Genomic DNA, 11,420 nt, shown 5'->3' with positions numbered 1-11,420 from the left:
CATTTCAATTGTGTTCTCAAAGCCATTGATGTATGATATCCTAGACATGTCCTTTTGTTCCCTGAAGTGCCTGTGAGTCAAATCAATAACTTCATTGTGCATAAGCTTTCATCAAAGAAGAAAGATCATTTGAAGGTAATAGGTAGAAAGGTGTTTCTTGTTGAGGATAAGTGGTCATATGTATGCCACAGTTTCTTGAGTTACCAGCATTATGATGATTGCAGTTCTGACTAAATACAACCTAAATCTTAAAACCTTTCTTTCTAACTCTCACACTTACACTCTGTCTATAAGGAACTATCTTAAAGGTGGACAGCAATGGATGGAGAGACCTTGGGGGCAGTCTGTATTTTATTGAAAGATCTTCAGAACACTGAAGATTTTTTCCAAAGCCCCTTTAACCTCCTAGTTCCTCAAACAGTAAATGAAGGGATTGAGCATGGGAGTTACAATAGTGTATACAATTGACACCAACTTGTTGAAGTCAAAAGGGTGGATTCTCTTGGACCAGGCATACATAAACAGAGTGGCTGAAAACAAGATAATGACTACAGTGAGGTAAGAAACACAGGTGGAGCAGCCTTTCTTCCTGCTTTGGGCTGTGGGGATATGCAGGATGGTCTTGATGATGCATATATAGGAGATAATCGTGACAGAGAGGGGAACCAGCAAGATAAGCAAGGCCAGGATGAAATCCACTATTTCAGCCATTGTCATATCAGCACATCGTATGTTCAGCAAGGGGCTGATGTCACAGAAGAAGTGGTTGATGACGTTGGAGTCACAGAAAGACAACTGAGAAATGAAAAATAATTTCAGCATGGAGGCCAAGAAGCCAGTGAGCCAGGAGCACGTGGCTAGTTGCATGCAGAGCTGGTGGTTCATGATGACTGGGTAGCACAGGGGATTGCAGCTGGCCACATAACAATCATAAGCCATCAGTGCAAGGAGGACACACTCAGTACAAATAAGGGAGCTGAAGAAGTAAAGCTGGGTCATACAGCCTCCAACAGATATATTCTTGCTTTCCACAAGAAAATTCACTAGCAGTTTAGGGACAGTGACTGAGATGTACCAAGACTCCAGGAAGGAGAGGTTGCTGAGAAAGAAATACATGGGCTTGTGAAGCTGATGGTTCATCTTTATCAAGATAATTATATTTTCCAAGATGGTCAGCATGTAAGCCACCAGGAATATCACACAGAGCAACATATGAAGTTCCATGATAGTTGGAAATCCCAAGAAGATAAATTCCTGGAATTTTGTGCTGTTTTTCTGCTTCATGGCAAAAGGCATAGTATCAAGCTTCAGAGAAAAAGTAAAGACAATAAAAGAGAAAAAATATGGAATATTTTTAAAATCAAAGAAATAATGAGAAGAACTGCAGAGGAAGAAAAGAAAAAATAGCAAGTTGAAAAGAAGAAAGGAAGAATTATAAAGCTAAAAAAGGAAAAACATGAGGAGAGGGAGAAAAGGAAGAACATTACTACATTCAGATCATGTACCATTTTGAAGATATAAGAACAAATTCAATATGATATTTTGATATCTCATTCATAATTAGTGGCACAGATTATTACTGAAATCCATGAGAGTTGAATGCCCATATAACAGCTGGATGCCCAGTTCTCTTTAACTTCCAGGGGATAGTGGATATCCAGGATGCATTTGCATGACTTAGGCACTTGGGCTTAGTTCTGCAAAGCCAAGTCATTCCTGCCGCTGCCTGTGGAGTAGAGCTTGGTCCCCACTGCATTTTCGATCATAGAAAGCCTCAAGATATTCACTAAATGAGACAGGTATTTCCGGAGAGCAATACATGTTATTCTAAATAAAGCTCTTAGGGAATATGAATTACCTTTTGGAGGAATGTATTTCTCTCTCTGTGTCTCTTCCCCTCCCATTCCCTCTTTTTCCATTTCTCTATCTATCCACCTTTGTTAAAAATTTGATGAGCTAATTTTCATATGTAATTCTAAACTTCTACAGGTCAAAATTGAAAGAAAAAAAATTCTCTCAAACTGGAAAATGCACATTTCTCTCCTTTAACCTTATTATCCTCTAATTGAAGATAACAAATGCTTTTTCATCTTGTTTTAAATTTCTACTACTGTAATATTTTATTTCATTTCATGTTAAAAGCAAAGAAACAAACTACCTCTTCGCCCCTCCCCAGAATCATTAGAGAAAAGCATATAATAAACTAGGTTTTCAGTGATGGAAGAACATTTATCTTCAGAAAACAATTCATTGACACTGAAACACCAGTCCAGATATTGTTCAGTTAAAACCTTTTATAGCTTCGGAAGAGGTAATATAAACCATGATTAAAGACTTGTAACATGCAAACTCATATAACTTTGTAACCATATTACTGTTAGCTTTTACTACCATGAGAAGTTACACAGGTCTAAGGAGAAACTGCAAAATTTTGTCTTTTTCTCTTAGTCAGCGCAAAATACATTATTAACTAATTTGTCTCCATAGTACAAGTATTCAGTACTTCCTGGCCTGGCCAGTATTAGTTCTACCTATAAAACTGGGGATATCTGAGTGTTTCAAATTTCAAATTGTTCATCTTACACATCAGTCAAATCTTTAAACAAGCAATTACAAGAGAGTGATAGTGATTCTCCTAAGTCAAATACAATGCTTACATTTCTCTGTCACTTGAACTGGAGTAAATTCCTGAGCTATCTTAACATCAGAAGACTATACTGAGAAGCTGGAATTCATCTGCTGAAATTTAGATAGCTATCAGTTTAGTTATCTAATATACAATATACTCAGCTTGTCTTCCTTTTAGGGAATATAGGTATACAGGCATTTCCAAGTAATACTGCTGTCATTGAGAGGAAAAGGTCTAAAATAGGTCAGCTGGATCATTCCATAGCCATGTCTATTTCTCTCTTCCTTGACTCTGTAAGTGCATGTCAACAAGCAGCTCAGAAGCCTGGATGTGTTGCTCAGTGTAGTTCATACATACGCTGTAGATGTTGAAATGCCAGTGGATTAATTTCTCCTTGGAAAGAGGTGATTACCCTACAAAAATTCCTGAAGAAGAATAACAGTGAAAAACTTTTTTCTCCACTTACCTTCACATCACTTCAGCAGTGCTTGTGGTCCCATTCATGGACTGGTTAGGGAAGACAACCCTTCTCCATGTTTTAATTGAAAAAGCATGACCCAAGTGATGGGAGTTCTGCAAAACATACTGACATGATTGCTTCTTACCTGTTCATAAAACAGCAGTGCAGTATAAGATTGCATAAGATATAAGTAATTACTCATGGGATTTCAGTGTTTACTTTGCCTTTGTATAACTGAGGTACCCAAGAAGGAAACTCATGAAGACTAATTCTAGCTTTCTGAGGCTCTCTCTGCAACACTTGCAGTTCATGAAACAAAACAATAACCTAACTTAGCTGCCGTGAAACATTTTCTGGAGTTGACTATTCTTCAGTTATCTACTAGTGATTCTTCCTATGAACAAGCTACTGACAGAAGTTCCTCAGGAAGCTACCCAAAACTATATAATATGAATCTGTACCTGAGTAATTATCTGTTACTGTGCCTACATGATCAACTAACTGTATTTTCACAAAGCATATCACCCTGCAAATGGAACTAATTTATCTACACATTCATGTTTTGTGGCCATTTCAGAAACATGTATGGGTCTGTCAGATCTCTCTGAAGACCTTTGGCAAGACTTGAAACTTTCTGTGGAGGGGAGGAAGGCTACCCTACCACATCTAAAATATGAATAGGCATCTCTACCTATGTAAGGGAATGTCTTTGTGTAAGAGCCTGCTTCTTTGTTAGTTCATAACCTCTTTGTCTTTTAGCCATAGCAGAGCCAACTGGTTCCCCTTTAGACCAGATCAAAATGTAACTCCATGGCTAGTTTCCTCTAATTACTGTTTGCTATAGATAGTACGGGCAAGATTTCTCTGGCTCGCAAATTCCTCAAGCACTGTATCATCAATCTTTGTTCCTTCATATCACTTTACAGGATACACAACACCTAATATCATACTGAAAAACATAACTAAGAAAAGTTCAGTACAAGTCTGTCATTATTTGGGTTTTTCAAATTGAACACCAAGGAAAATAGATTCCTCAGAATCACAAGGATTCCATGTAGCCTGGGTGCCGTGCAATGTGAGTGTAACCTGTTGTCAGGCTAAAGCCGTGCAGGATGGATGTCAAAGATGGATCCTAGGAGACAGTCTGGATAAAATATAATAATCAATGGAGGCAGCTGGAGGCATCCAGTAGTTAATACTGTACCTATACTAGAGTTAGTAGACAGCCCAGAACTCTTTCTCAAAACTAAAATCTAAATTCCTGAGATTCACTTAAAATTCCATAGACATTTATCAGATATAGTCTTCAGATTTGAGATGAAGATCTATTTTGCTTACTGAGAGCATGGGATTCATACTGTTTATAGAAGAATATGGGGTTTGGTGGGTTTTGTGTGTGTGCCTATGACTGCAGATATCACCAGAATTAATCTAGACCATTACCTTATATTAGTTACCCAGTTTTATGATGCCTATATTAGGTGATATGACTCCTATCCTTAGAAGTTGTTTAATAGCTCTTAGGTTGTTGCTGATCCACATATGCTGATTGCAAGGAAATTTAAGTCTTACCAAAGACTAGATTCGACAATTAAAATATGCAACTAAGGTAGGTCAAAGTCACCTGAGAGCTCAAGTCACCCCGTCTCTAAGCCCTGTTGTTCATCCTGTCATACTGAAAGATAACACCAAATTTAACCTTTGTGAGTGGGCACTATCTTACCTGCAGACATACACACCTGAGGTAGTCAGCAAGACTTTTTCATAAAAGTGTCTTTTGCCTACTTGTTCCTCATGGTTAATGAATGGATTTAGCATTGGAGTGACTATAGTATAAATTATGGAAACCCATTTGTTGAGATCCAAGGAGTGTATACTCCTGGGTCAGGCATACATGAAGAGGGTCGTTAAGAAGATAATGACCACAGTCAGGTGAGAAACACAGGTGAAGAAGGCTTTCTGTCTATACTTAGGAGTTTAGAGAGCTACACAGATCACCCTACCATGTTTACCTACATTTACTCAGATCAATAGATCTCTAGAGTCTACTGACTGCCCTGACTAGTTTCTCATTTCAGCTGTGTACTGTTGAGCTTCCAATGCCATATAATGGCCTCAGATACATGAAACGTTGAAATAAGGCTAACAGGTATGATACAATAATTACAGCAGATCTGTTACCATCTGGAGTAACAGCTGAAACTCATGAGGAAGATCATTGAACAGTTTGAATGACATTCTGGTGAATGGCGTTCAATCCAGTTGGCGGCCGGTCACGAGCGGTGTTCCCCAGGGCTCAGTTTTGGGGCCGGTCTTGTTCAATATCTTTATCAATGATCTGGATGAGGGGATCAAGTGCACCCTCAGTAAGTTTGGAGACGACACCAAGTTGGGTGGGAGTGTTGATCTGCTCGAGGGTAGGAAGGCTCTGCAGAGGGACCTGGACAGGCTGGATCGATGGGCCGAGGCCAACGGTATGAGATTCAACAAGGCCAAGTACCGGGTCCTGCATTTCGGCCACAACAACCCCATGCAGCGCTACAGGCTTGGGGAAGAGTGGCTGGAAAGCTGCCTGGCGGAAAAGGACCTGGGGGTGTTGGTCGACAGCCGGCTGAACATGAGCCGACAGTGTGCCCAGGCGGCCAAGAAGGCCAACGGCATCCTGGCCTGTATCAGAAATAGTGTGGCCAGCAGGAGCAGGGAAGTGATAGTGCCCCTGTACTCAGCACTGGTGCGGCCGCACCTCGAATACTGTGTTCAGTTTTGGGCCCCTCACTACAAGAAGGATGTTGAGATGTTGGAACGTGTCCAGAGAAGGGCAACGAGGCTGGTGCGGGGTCTGGAGAACAAGCCTTATGAGGAGCGGCTGAGGGAACTGGGGTTGTTTAGCCTGGAGAAAAGGAGGCTGAGGGGAGACCTCATTGCTCTCTACAACTACCTGAAAGGAGGTTGTAGCGAGGTGGGTGTTGGTCTCTTCTCCCAAGTAACAAGCAATAGGACGAGAGGAAATGGCCTCAAGTTGCATCAGGGGAGGTTTAGATTGGATATGAGGAAAAATTTCTTTACTGAAAGAGTGGTTAAACATTGGAACAGGCTGCCCAGGGAAGGGGGGGAGGCACCATCCCTGGAAGTAAATACTTTAAATAAAAGACGTGTAGATGAGGCGCTTAGGGACATGGTGTAGTGGGCATGGTGGTGTTGGGTTGATGCTTGGGCTCGATGATCTCAGAGGTCTTTTCCAACCTTAATGATTCTATGATTCTGTGATTCTGGATCCAGCTTTTTCACCTGAACCAAAAACTTGAGCTAAGTTTTATGACCCTAATGGAAATGTAGGTCCTTAGGAGGGGATTCAGTTATCTAAAGAAAGGTGTTTAATATCAGATTTTGTGGTATTTTATGTACTTTTCAGTAGGGTTTCCAGAAGTTAAATATTTCCGGTAAGTTCTTTGTCAAATCTGTCATCCCATGAAACTATGTTTATTACTTTAATGTCCTCAGATTATACTAACTGCTAATGCTGAGGTAGTTGAACTCTTAAGTAGATATTTACAGATTGGGTGTAATAGCTAAACCCACCCCTAGAGCTAAATGAAATTATTCCATTTCATTATAGGGATTCTAAAATAGCTTATTTCATTTATCTTCCTCATGTAAATGTCTGCTAAAATAAATATGGTTGTCAGGCAATTTTGAATTCCATATATCCCTCCAAAATATGGGACTGTACTGCAGGTCACTTCAGTGTATTTTTACCAAATAGCAAGAAGGTTAAATGTTAGATGTCCTGGGGCATGGCATAGTGGAATTTGAGGACCAAAGACCAGCTGAGATACTGTTGCAAGATTTTATAGCACAAAGAGTACAAAACCTGATCTAGTCTCCTCCATACTGCCAAGTGGAAGGCGTCCCTGAAGTGAACTAGTTGTAAAACCACTTTGGAGTTGGTCTTTTTTGAGTCAGATGTCTTACTTAAGCCAAAACCATAAGATTAAAATGATATTCATACAGTGAGATTAAGTGGAAGATTAGCACCTAAGAGAGTTGGAATTATAGAAGTTATTTGGCTGTTAGGACACACAGTTTGATTTAATTTGCCAATATGTTAGAATCTAGTGACATTTGACATGTGTTAAAGTATGTTGGTTGACCTCTAACTGCTGGCCAAAGCCTTATGTGCATGCTTAGACATCTAAGGGCATCTCATGAAGAAGGCATCTTTATAATAATGTAAGTGCATGGATAATGAAGAGTAGTGTTGCCAGGAGAAAAAGGGTTAGTTCTTATCTCTTTTCTATTGGGCTGGTGAGGCTCCACTTGGACTACTGTGTCCAGTTTTGGGATTCCCCTAGTTCAAAGAAAATGCGGAGAAATGAGAGATGTTCTTACTAAGGCCTACCAAGATGTTAAGATGAGTCCTAGAGTACATGTACTATGAAAAGAAGTTGAAATAGCTAGGTTTGTTTGATGTGGTGAACGGGAGGATATGGTGTGGTCTAACAGAAGCCTACAGTTACAAAGACAATGGGGCCAAACAATTCTTGGCCATGACAGATAATATAAAAAGAGGGAAACATAATGACTTGCAACTCAGTAGTTGCAAATAGGCCATTAGGAGAAGCTTCTTCACTAGGAGGTCAGAACAGCACTGTTTCCCAGAGAGATTAGAGTCTGTCTTCGAAGGTTTTCAACTCTCAGCTAGACCAAACCACAGCTGGCATAATGTAGAGATAGTGAGAGTTATGCTACTAAAGGGAGGTCAAATTATGGATATACTCACACCTCGAGTACTTCATCCAGTTCTGGGCTCCCTGGTAAAATAGTGACATGGATATAGTGGAAAGAGTCCAGTGAAGGGCCATGAAGATGATTAAGGGGCTACAGCATCTCTACTGTGAGGAAAGGCTGAGAGAGCTGGGACTGTTCAGCCTGGAGAAGGGAAGGCTCAGGCAGGATCTCATTAATGTATTCAACTGTTTCTGAAAGGAGAGTGTAAAGAAGATGTAGCCAGCCTCTTCTGTGGTGTCCACTGACAGGATAAGAGGCAATGGGCACAAACTGAAACACAGGAGGTTCTCTCTGAACATGAGGAAACACATTTTTATTGTGAGGGTGACCAAGCACTGGCACAGGTTGCCCAGAGAAGTTGTGGAGTCTCCATCCTTGGTGATATCCAAAGCTGTCTGGACATGTTCCTAGGCAACCAGCTCTAGGTTTTCCTCTTTTCCAGACTTAAAAAATTATTTCCATCTGTCTCTCTTTGTACACCATGTGTTCCAACCCCTCTATCATCAACCCTCTGCTAGACTTTGTCCATGTTGTCTTTCTTGTAGTGGGAAGCCCTAAACTGGACATAGTACTGCAGATGTAGTCTCACAAATACATGCAGTCTCAGGTAACAAATAGAGGGGAAGGATAATTTCCTTTGGCCTGCTGGCTAGATTACTGCTAATACAGCCCAGGAGGCAGTTGGTCTTCATTACTGCTGGGGCACACTGCTGACTCATGTTAATTTGTCTGCCAGGACCTCCAGGTCCTTTTCTGTAGAGCTGTTGCCTAGTCAGTGAGTGCCCAACTTATACTGAAGTATTGGGTAATTCTTTCCCAGGTGCAGGATTTTGCATCTCTCTTTGCTGAATTGCTTAAAGTTCTTCCTGTCCCTCTCCTTCTGAATGTTACTTTAGAAAGGGCTGGGTCTCCCATAGGTCCAGTGTCAAATTTGCCAACTCTGTGTTCATACCATATGGCATCAGAAATGCTGTTAGATGCCTATGTTTAGACAATTGATTCTTCTCTTAGTGCTTATATCTCCTCATGTAATATAGAAGGAGCAGAGGAAAATTACACTTGAAAATCAGGAGGCTCATTTAGCATTTAAAATGGAAATTAAACTATGTAAATTAACCCTCTTCCCCAAAAGTAAAGGTTTGTTCTGTAAATCTCAGCTACTTCCCAAAGTTCTATTTGAAGTTAATGAAGAGAAGAAGGAACTTCTCAGTGGTGGTTCATGTTCTCCTATGACAGCTATCTAAAATGATTGTTATTATCTGAATTACTGAAGTTCCCATCCTAATCCATGTGGAGAAAGTTGACATAACTATTTATTTGGTGCCTCAAGTTCTTTGAATCCCAATTTCATATTAAGTTATATCAAGGTCAGAATGTAATCGTGTTCTTTGATGCAGACCAAACAAATACATTAAGAGAAGACAAAGATGTTTATTGCCTTCTCTACTGGTCAGGAATGATGTGTGATGTGTTCAGTAGAAACACCTTCTTTTACATTCACACAGTGTTAGTATTCATTGATTTTTGCTTAACATGCAAGATTGACTCAGGAAAAGCAATCCTTAACCACTCATGTCTAAACAAAACCATAATCTTAATTTCTGTGAAAGTAAAAGTCTTATTAGACATTCATAGGATTCAGACAAATTCAGTTGGAAGATTTTCTTCCAAGTATTATATTAGTGATCAGACCCAGAAACTCTGGAGACAGCACGCATGCCACACACGACCTTCCATATAGTGTCTTTTACTTCCTGGTTCCTCAGGCAGTAAATGAATGGATTTAGCATTGGAGTGACTATAGTATAAATTATGGAAACCTGTTTGCTGACATCCAGGGAGTGTATACTCCTGGGTCAGGCATACATGAAGAGGGTGGCTGAGAAGATGATGACCATAGTCAGGTGAGAAACACAGATGGAGAAGGCTTTCTTCCTGTTCTGGGCCATGGGAATGCACAAAATGGTGCTGATTATGCACATTTGAGTAATTATGATGACAGAGAGGGTGATCAACAGAATAAGCAAGGCAAAGACAAAGTCCACCATATCTGCAACTAACTGCTCAGTGTAAGAGAGGTTGAGCAAAGGGCTGATGTCACAGTAGAAGTGGTTGGTGACATTGGGGCCACAGAAAGAGAACTGGGAAATGAAGAAGACCTTTAGCACAGATGTCAGAAAGCTAACCAGCCGAGGGCCCATGGCCAGCTGCATACAGACTCTGTGGTTCATGATGACTGGGTAGTGCAGGGGGTTGCAGATGGCCACATAGCAGTCATAGGCCATGACAGCCAGGACGACACATTCAGTACAGACCAGGGCAATGAAGAAGTACAGCTGGGCCACACAACCTGTGAAGGAGATGCTCTTATTCTTCACCAGAAAGTTGACCAGCAATCTGGGAACAGTGACTGAGAGGTACCAGGCCTCTAGGAAAGATAGATGGCTTAAGAAAAAGTACATGGGCTTGTGGAGTTGGTGATCTCTTCTGATTAAAGTGATGATGACTGTGTTTTCAAGGACAGTCAACAAATACACAATGAGGAAAATTACAAACAATAGAGCTTGCAACTCTATGATGGAAGAGAATCCCAAGAGGATGAACTCATGGATGTGGCTATCATTTTCTTGTATCATGATGACCTTGAAGACCTGGAACATGTAAGGAGGAAAAAGTAAGGAAATAAGGAACATTTTGTATCATCTCCTCCAAGCATCCTCTCCATACTGGACTTGCAAATACCCAATTTAAGTAGACATTCCACACCAGTTATCTAATTGACATTCATTATTATTTAACCACTCCTGAAAATTTTTGAGTCCTACAGCATTATAGGATTGGTGATTCAGATCCTGGCTCCAAGAAAATATTTAGGCTTCACTGATTTCCTCACAGGCCTTCTTACCCCTATCTTCACTTAAAAGACAGTCAAAGGGAAGAGGAAACATTATTAAATGTGCTTTTCATCTCAGTTCTGAGCTACCCCTCAGAAGGCCACTAATGCCAAAAGATACCTACATAAAAGCACAGTCTTGCTAAATGGCTAAACTCATGTAAGGCAAATTTGGCTTGACCTGTTTTTCTCTCTCCCCTTCTCTTGACTATAGGCAGAAGAAAATAAGTGTTTGTTTTCTCAAATATAGTACTTTAATTAAGTTTGCTAGAGTTATGGGATATATGCATTTATTTTTTTCTTTCAGAATTGGGAAGGATCTATGCACCTCAAAATTTCTCTCATTTCCAGTACATTGATTGATTGACTAAAACAGGTCACTTCTCACAAATAACAGCTTTCATATAGTCTTAGACTACAGTAATTACAGTACCCATCCATCATTTTTCTTCTGCATTACTTGATAGAATTAATCTTGATTTATCACAATATACCTGAGGTTTGATGTTTATTCTTCTTTTCCACTTCTTAGTGAAGATTTCAAATAAGCTATTTTGACCTATACCTGCATGTTCATATCCAATAATCAACTGCCTTTCTAGAATGATATTCATGCTTTGTCCTTCACAAACCATTTTTCATACAAAACA

At 40.1% G+C, this 11,420-nt stretch overlaps 2 pseudogenes; both read right to left on the bottom strand.

Annotated features, from left to right (window-relative positions):
* Window positions 1-351: 351 nt before the first annotated feature.
* LOC103917376 lies at window positions 352-1,284 on the bottom strand (annotated as a pseudogene).
* An 8,272-nt stretch (window positions 1,285-9,556) lies between these two features.
* Window positions 9,557-10,513, bottom strand: LOC103917375 (annotated as a pseudogene).
* Window positions 10,514-11,420: the final 907 nt, after the last annotated feature.

The sequence above is a fragment of the Pygoscelis adeliae genome, unplaced genomic scaffold (genome assembly GCF_000699105.1).
Source record: "Pygoscelis adeliae isolate BGI_AS28 unplaced genomic scaffold, ASM69910v1 Scaffold255, whole genome shotgun sequence".
Taxonomy (NCBI): Eukaryota; Metazoa; Chordata; class Aves; order Sphenisciformes; family Spheniscidae; genus Pygoscelis; species Pygoscelis adeliae.
The sequence above is the reverse complement of the archived record's forward strand: the minus strand, read 5'-3'. Positions and strand labels throughout refer to the sequence as shown.